At 49.0% G+C, this 8616-nt stretch overlaps 1 long non-coding RNA gene across 1 annotated transcript; it reads left to right on the top strand.

The window, feature by feature from the left end:
- The first annotated feature begins 2074 nt into the window (after window positions 1–2074).
- LOC125756471 (uncharacterized) lies at window positions 2075–5413 on the top strand. Its single transcript, XR_007414529.1, has 2 exons — window positions 2075–2209; window positions 5341–5413. It is a non-coding gene; the product is annotated as an uncharacterized LOC125756471 (long non-coding RNA).
- Window positions 5414–8616: the final 3203 nt, after the last annotated feature.

The raw sequence follows: 8616 nt of genomic DNA, 5'->3' as shown, positions 1-8616 counted from the left end.
CGTCGTACAATCTTATAAGGGCCGAAGTAGCGGCGCAGCAGCTTTTCTGAACGGCCGCGCTGTCTGATGGGGGTCCACACCCACACTTCATCACCAGGATTGAAGGTAACTTCTCGGTGACGAAGATTGTAGCGGCGTGCGTCTGCAGTTTGGCGACACTGAATACGGCGTCGCGCGAGTTGACGGGCCTCCTCGGCGCGTTGAGCGAACATCGCAGCATCCGTGGAAAACATTCCTGGGTTGTCGGGGAGGAGCATGGCGTCGAGCATTGTGGTCAGGGGCGTAGCCAAGGGGGGTGGGGTTCCCTTCAGTTACTTCCCTGTTTTCGTAGGCGGCCTGGGTTAACCTTGTGCAAATAGCCAACCTCGGTCTATGCGCATTTGGTTATAGTAGCGGTGTACGGCTGGTGTCTGCATGTTTTCGATTCAATGAATCTTGTAGCGTCCCCATGTTGGGCTCCGTGGTGGGTGGCCGCCACCGCTGCCGAATCCAATTCCATTAGTATGCATAGAGCATTTCCCCTCATTAGTGATCGTGCCGCTTCAAAGCGCGTACGCACCGAAGACCTGACTTTCCTTAGCCGACCCATAGAAGTATTCCCACACTATCATGTGGTACACAGCGAGAAGACCGACAAAACAGCAAGAACCGTGTCCCCTTTCATAGTATCAAGATCACTGACAGCCACCTTAGGTGCTGGCTATAAAGTTACAAAAATGGCAAGTGGAGACCTCCTTCTAGAACTCCGTGACAAGGCACAATTTGAGAAATTACACAACCTCGTAACCTTTGGCGACATTCCAATCACTGTAACACCTCATAGATCCATGAATTCAGCACGTGGAGTTGTATCCGACACTGGTCTGCTTGACCTCACCGAGGCTGAACTACTGGAAGGATGGAAGGAACAAAATGTCACAAATGTAAAGCGAATCATCATCCGAAGAAATAACCAGGAAATCCCCACCAAACACCTGATCCTTACCTTTTCCACAAGCGAACTACCGCAGACTATAAAAACTGGCTACACAAAGACACCTGTAAGACCTTACATCCCCAACCCTCGCCGATGCTTTCAGTGTCAAAGATTTGGCCATGGCTCGCAGAGCTGCCATGGTCGACCTACATGCGCAAAATGTGGTGTTCAAGGCCATGCCTCGGACACCTGCAATGACACACCACACTGCGTGAACTGCGACGGCGACCACGCTGCGTATTCACGCTCTTGTCCAAATTGGAAAAAAGAAAAAGATATCATAGCACTGAAGATCCGAGAGAACATATCTTTCAAAGAAGCACGCAGAAGGAGTTCGGCCTTTCACGGCCCAAGCTATGCTGATGCGACGCGTCAGGGGGCAGCGTCGCGTCGGCCACCGCCACTGTCCCAGCTCACGCAAAGTGAGCCAGCGACCGTGGCGGCTGCCCCTACGGTGGCAGCAGTTAAGTCTGCTCCACCAACTAAGCCAGAGATCCCGGCTACTCCAGGAACGTCGGGTCTCACGACCACGCCTCGCCAGGCGAGGTCGGAAAAACAAACCAGTAGCTCGCGTACGCGGGCGTCCAGTGCCTCACACGAGGCAATGGACACAACTCCGGTACCCCTGGTACCGAAAGAGAGGCGTAGCTCCCTGGAGCGCGCCAAGAAAACTAAAAAGCCGATAACAGGGCCCAACGACGGCCCTGCTACTTGAGTTCTAACTTTCCGATTAAACAACAACCACTTCCTTTTCGTACACACAGCACTACACTACCTCCATAATGGAAACACAAATTATACAATGGAACGTCAGAGGACTGCTCAGAAACCTCGATGATATCCAAGAACTTTTACACAAACATTCACCAAAAGTGCTGTGTGTACAAGAAACACACCTAAAATCCAAACACACGAACTTTCTACGCAGTTACATCATTCTCCGTAAGGACCGGGATGATGCCATGGCGTCATCCGGTGGTGTAGCCGTTGTATTTAGTCAAGGAATAGCATGTACACACTTACCTCTCCAAACGTCCCTTGAGGCAGTGGCTGTTCGAGCGGTCCTGCTGAACAAACTCGTCACCATTTGTTCTCTTTACATACCCCCACACTACCACCTGCAAAAACACGAATTCCAGTCCTTAATAGATGAGCTACCAGAACCTTATCTGGTCCTTGGGGACCTGAATGCACATAGCAGTCTGTGGGGCGATTCTCGCTGTGATGCGCGAGGTCGTCTGGTTGAACAGTTCCTTTTCTCTTCCGGTGCGTGTCTGTTGAATCAGAAAGAGCCAACATATTATAACCTGGCTAACAATACATATTCCTCCATAGATCTCAGCATTATATCCCCATCGCTTCTACCCTTACTCAATTGGAAAGTAATTATTAATCCTTACGGAAGTGACCACTTTCCAATAGTTCTGAGTGCACCAACAATTAATGAATATCCTCCACAAGTTCCCAAGTGGAACATTGACAACGCCGATTGGGAGGAGTTCCGTAAAGTTGCCTGCCTAAGTTGGACTGATATGTGTGCTTTAAGTACAGATGCAGCAGTAGATTACTTTACAGCTTTTCTCATCGATGCTGCAACTAAGTGCATCCCACAAACAACTGGACTGCCCGGCAAAAGACGTGTGCCGTGGTGGAACAATGATTGTCGAAACGCGCGCAAAAAACAAAACAAAGCATGGAGGGTGCTTCGAGACTCTCCAACAGCCGAGAATCTTGACAATTTTAAAAACATAAAGTCTCAAGGCAGGAGAACGCGCCGACAAGCAAGAAAGGAAAGTTGGCAGAGGTTTTTATCGGGCATCAATACATATACACAGGAGGCTAAAGTCTGGAACATGGTCGGTAGGGTAGCAGGTCGACAAGCACATTCACTTCCTTTAGTTAACACACAAGGCGACAGCTTGGAAGACCAGGCAAACTTCCTCGGCGAACATTTCGAACAGGTGTCCAGCTCGTCGCACTATACTAAAGCTTTCCAGCGATACAAAACAAGAATCGAAAGACAGAAATTAGATCGCAAGTCCAGAAAACACGAAGCGTACAATGAACCTTTCTGCATGGCTGAGCTACAAGCATCGCTTAATTGCTGCAATAATTCTGCCCCAGCCCCGCAGGGGCGTCTGCGCAAGCAGGCGTTTGGTGTGTAGCGACACCACGGACCCGAGCTAACGGGGGGGTTTCGACCGCCTCCCACGCCTAGCCGTGCGTGGCATTGCCGTGTCCGGGGAAAAGGGGATCCTGGGGGTTGAGCTGACGCCGGGTGATTGGACCTTTAAGGCCCCCCGGCAGAGGCAACACACCCCTTTGGCCCCGGCTTCACGTAGACGGCACCCCTGGGCTGACCCACCCAGGGGAAATCGGCAGTCGCCTTTTCCTGTCTCTCTCTCCCCTATCTTCGTCTTTCTCTCTCACTTTAAATCTTTCCTGTCTACTCCTCCCTTCTCGTTACTTCCGATTTTTCCTGGCGGCAAGGGTTAACCTTGTGTAGTTACTCTCGCTTGAGTAGTTATATTAGGTTATAGCGGCACTGTACGGCTGGCGTCCGTAGCCTTATACATCTAAGTGCTTCAGCGTCCCCTAGTTGGACTCCATGGTGGGTGGCCGCCATTGCTGCCGAAACAAACAAAACTATCATGGGAACACCCTCATTTCCCCGCCTACTTGATCGTCTCCCTCAGAAGAGGGTACGCACCGAAGAACTAGCATGTTTCAACCGACCGAGAACCTCCTATCCAAAATTCCACGTAATCCATAGTGAAGCTACAGACAAACAAGCCAGATCGATTTCCCCATTTGTTGTGGCAAAGTCTTTGACCGAAGTCTTTGGGCCAGGCTACAAGGTAACGAAGATGGCTAGCGGTGACCTTCTGCTTGAACTACCTGAAAAACACCACTACGACAAACTTGGTGGTCTAGCAACCTTTGGCAACATCCCAATATCTGTTTCACCTCACCGATCAATGAATACCACACGCGGAGTCGTCTCAGAAGTAGACCTTCTTGAATTATCGGAGCAAGAACTTCTAGAATGGTGGAAAGAACAAAATGTCACCGATGTAAAGCGAATCATAATCAGACGCGACAACAAAGAAATAGCGACGAAGCATCTCATACTAACCTTCGAATCCAGCGTTCTACCACAAACCATTGAAACAGGATACATCAAACTAGCCGTCCGCCCGTACATCCCAAATCCGAGGCGATGCTTCAAATGCCAGCGATTCGGCCATGGTTCGCAGAGCTGCCGTGGTCAAGAAACTTGCGCAAGATGTGGAGGCCAAGGCCATCCCTCTGAAAACTGTACAAGCACACCTCACTGCGTCAATTGTGACGGCGATCATGCAGCCTACTCGCGATCCTGTCCATACTGGAAAAGAGAGAAAGACATAATCACCCTCAAGGTAAAAGAAAACATTTCTTTCCGTGAAGCCCGTAAGAGGTGCTCACCTTTTCACAGCACACCCTACGCTGATGCGGCGCGCCGGGGGGCCGCGACGCATCGGCCCCCGCCACTCCCTCGGTCTGCGCAGAGCGACCCGTCGGCTGTGGCGCCTGCCCCCACGGCGGCAGTAGTCAAGTCTACTCCGCCAACTAGCGAACAGGGACCGGCGACTCCAGGGCCGTCGGGTCTCAAGGCCTCGTCACGCCAGACGAGGCCCGAAACTCGAGCCACTAGCCCGACCGTGCGGGCATCCAGTGCCTCCGAGGAGGCAATGGACACGGCGGCATCGGCATCCCTGGTGCCGAAACACCGGCGCAGTTCTCTGGACCGCGCCAAGAAAACAAAAAAGCCAATAACGGGGCCGGACGACCGTCCTGCCTCCTGAAACAAAGCACTTCACTTGAACACTCCACACTTTTCTTACTGTACACACAGCACCTTTTTATCATTAATATGCACACACAAATATTACAGTGGAACGTCCGAGGCCTTCTGCGAAACCTCGATGACATTCAAGAACTCCTTCACGAACTCAATCCAAAAGTGCTGTGTGTACAAGAGACACATTTAAAACCACAACACAAAAACTTTCTACGCAACTACCTCATTTTTCGAAAGGACCGAGATGATGCCATGGTATCATCTGGTGGTGTAGCCATTATAGTCAACCAATCAGTAGCATGTACACATTTACCACTACACACGTCCCTGGAGGCAGTGGCTGTTCGAGCAGTTCTTCTAGATAAACTCATCACCATTTGCTCTCTATACATACCGCCACAATACCACCTTCTAAAACATGAATTCCAGTCCTTAATAAATGAACTTCCGGAACCTTATCTGGTACTTGGGGACTTTAATGCACATAGTGGCCTATGGGGTGACTCACGCTGCGACGCACGAGGTCGTCTCATTGAACAATTCCTTTTCTCTTCTGGTGCTTGCCTGTTGAATCAGAAAGAGCCAACATATTATAACCTCGCTAACAACACCTATTCGTCCATAGATCTCAGCATTACATCCCCATCACTTCTACCCTTACTCAATTGGAAAGTCATTATTAATCCTTACGGAAGTGACCACTTTCCAATAGTTCTGAGTGCACCAACAAATAATGAATCTCGTCCACAAGTTCCCAAATGGAACAGTGACAACGCCAATTGGGAAGAGTTTCATAAAGTTGCTTGCTTAAGTTGGACTGATATGTGTGGTTTAAGTACAGATGCAGCAGTAGATTACTTTACAACCTTTCTCATCGATGCTGCAACTAAATGCATCCCACAAACAACTGGACTGCCCGGCAAACGACGTGTGCCGTGGTGGAACAATGATTGTCGAAATGCGCGCAAAAAACAAAACAAAGCATGGAGGTTGCTTCGAGACTCTCCAACAGCCGAGAATCTTGACAGTTTTAAAAACATAAAGTCTCAAGGCAGGAGAACGCGCCGACAGGCAAGAAAGGAAAGTTGGCAGAAATTTTTATCGGGCATCAATTCATATACACAGGAGGCTAAGGTATGGAACATGGTTGGTAGGGTAGCAGGTCGACAAGACACATTCACTTCCTTTAGTTAACACACAAGGCGACAGCTTGGAAGACCAGGCAAACTTCCTCGGCGAACACTTCGAACAGGTGTCCAGCTCGTCGCACTATACTGAAGCTTTCCAGGAATACAAAACAAGAATAGAAAAACAGAAACTAGATCGCAGATCCACAAAACACGAAGCGTACAATGAACCTTTCCGCTTAGCTGAGCTACAGGCATCGCTGAACTCATGCAATAGATCTGCCCCAGGTTCCGACCGTGTTGTATATGAAATGTTGAAACACCTGCCTTCTGAAACCCAAAAAACCCTCCTTTCCCTGTACAATGCTGTTTGGTTTTCCGGAGAGATCCCCTCGGCCTGGAAAGAAGCGATCATAATTCCGATTTTAAAGCAGGGTAAGGACCCATCCTCAGTTTCCAGTTACAGGCCAATAGCCCTAACAAGTTGTCTGTGCAAGGTTTTTGAAAAAATGATAAATCGGCGGCTCCTACATTTCCTCGAAGCCAACAACTCACTTGACCCATACCAGTGCGGTTTTCGAGAGGGTAGATCTACCTCTGACCATCTTGTACGTATCGAGGCCCAAATTCGCGACGCAATTGTCCACAAGCAATTCTTCCTCTCGGTGTTCCTCGATATGGAAAAGGCTTACGACACCACATGGCGCTTTGGCATACTACGAGACCTCTCACATTTAGGTGTACGAGGTAGGATGCTGACTATAATTGAAAGCTACCTGTCTAATCGAACATTCTGTGTTCGAGTAGGCAATGTGTTGTCCCGAACATTTGTTCAAGAAACAGGAGTGCCGCAAGGTGGCGTACTGAGTTGTACACTGTTTATTATCAAAATGAACTCCTTGTGTCTGTGCATACCGCGTAACCTGTTCTATTGCACATATGTCGATGACGTGCAAATCGGTTTTAAATCTTGCAATCTTACAATGTGCGAGCGGCAGGTTCAACTTGGTTTGAACAAGATAACTAAATGGGCAGACGAGAACGGGTTCAGCCTCAACCCGCAAAAAAGCACTTGCGTCTTATTTTCAAGAAAAAGAGGCCTCCATCCTGACCCGGACATTGACCTGCACGGCCAGCGGCTACCTGTCAAAACAGAGCATAAATTCCTCGGCGTAATTCTAGACGCGAAACTTACCTTCATATCACACATAAAGTATATAAAGAACAAGTGTATAAAAACCATGAATATTCTAAAGGTATTGTCACGCACCACGTGGGGTAGTGACAAGAAGTGTCTGTTGAATCTCTACAGAAGCCTCATACGCACGCGTCTAGATTATGGGGCGGTAGTCTATCAGTCTGCGACACCAAGCGCGTTGAAGATGCTTGACCCTGTCCACCACTCGGGCATCCGGCTTTCTACGGGTGCTTTCCGCACCAGCCCCGTGGAAAGCCTCTACGTCGAATCAAACGAGTGGTCGCTCCACCTTCAACGATCTTACATGTCCTTTTTATATTATCTCAAAGTGAACGCAGACAAGGAACACCCCTCACACCCCACAATTAATGATTTATCCAGTTCTGCCCTGTTTAACCACCGTCCTTCGGTGAGACAGCCCTACTCGCTTCGCGTGAGGGGCTCGGCTGAGGAAACGGGTGTGCCACTTTTCGAACACTCTCTAATGGCTCCCGCTCCACAACTACCGCCGTGGCAGTGGCAGCTTATAGATTGTGATGTTTCCTTCGTGGAAGTTACTAAGCACGCGCCACTTGCACATATCCGTACACACTTCCTCGAACTCCAGCACAAATACACTTGTCCAGAATTCTTTACAGACGCCTCAAAGTCCAATACTTCTGTGTCGTACGCAGCAGGTTGGTCCATCCTTTTCCGATTCCGGTATTCTGCACCCAAACTCAAGTATCTTCACGCGGAAGCTTACGCGATACTTGCGGCTGTTAAGCACATAAAACAATCAAAACTACAAAAGGCAGTTATTTACACGGATTCCCTAAGCGTGGTAAATGCTTTAAAAACTCTGAAAAAACACAAAAACCCTGTCCTTGTCTCGCTATACTCTCTTTTATGCACCATATACACACTCGAACAACATGTTGTAGTGTGCTGGGTGCCAGGGCACCGCGAGATTCCAGGCAACGTGTTGGCGGATCACCTAGCAGTATCCGCCCACGAAAACAGTCCCAATACACTCGTAGCTATTCCCCCACTAGATTTAAAACCCTTCCTCAAAAGAAAGCTCAGGGTCTTTTGGCAGAGCACATGGGATACGCAGACAAGAAATAAGCTACACGTTGTCAAACCGCATCTGGGTAATTGGCCGCCGGTATCGAAGTCACGCTACACAGAAGTTACACTTTGCAGACTGAGGATAGGCCACACACATAGTACACATTCATATCTTTTGTCCGGAGGCGATCCACCTCTGTGTTATCACTGTGGCGATCCACTAACTGTTCTCCACACCCTACTGCAATGCAAGGAACTAGACGCCCTCAGAAAAAAGCATTTTTCATCAATACACCTGCAGTTCCCACTTCATCCCGGTATGTTCATTGGCAGAGAACCACTTTTTAAATATCAGTCTCTTTTCGAATTTCTAAAAGATGTACAAAATTTTAACGTTATTTTTCCAGGCGCTCCGTAGCGCGGC

This window comes from Rhipicephalus sanguineus, unplaced genomic scaffold (genome assembly GCF_013339695.2).
Source record: "Rhipicephalus sanguineus isolate Rsan-2018 unplaced genomic scaffold, BIME_Rsan_1.4 Seq1003, whole genome shotgun sequence".
In the NCBI taxonomy this organism is placed as follows: domain Eukaryota; kingdom Metazoa; phylum Arthropoda; class Arachnida; order Ixodida; family Ixodidae; genus Rhipicephalus; species Rhipicephalus sanguineus.
Note: the sequence above shows the minus strand (reverse complement) of the source record. Positions and strands in the feature narration are given on the sequence as shown.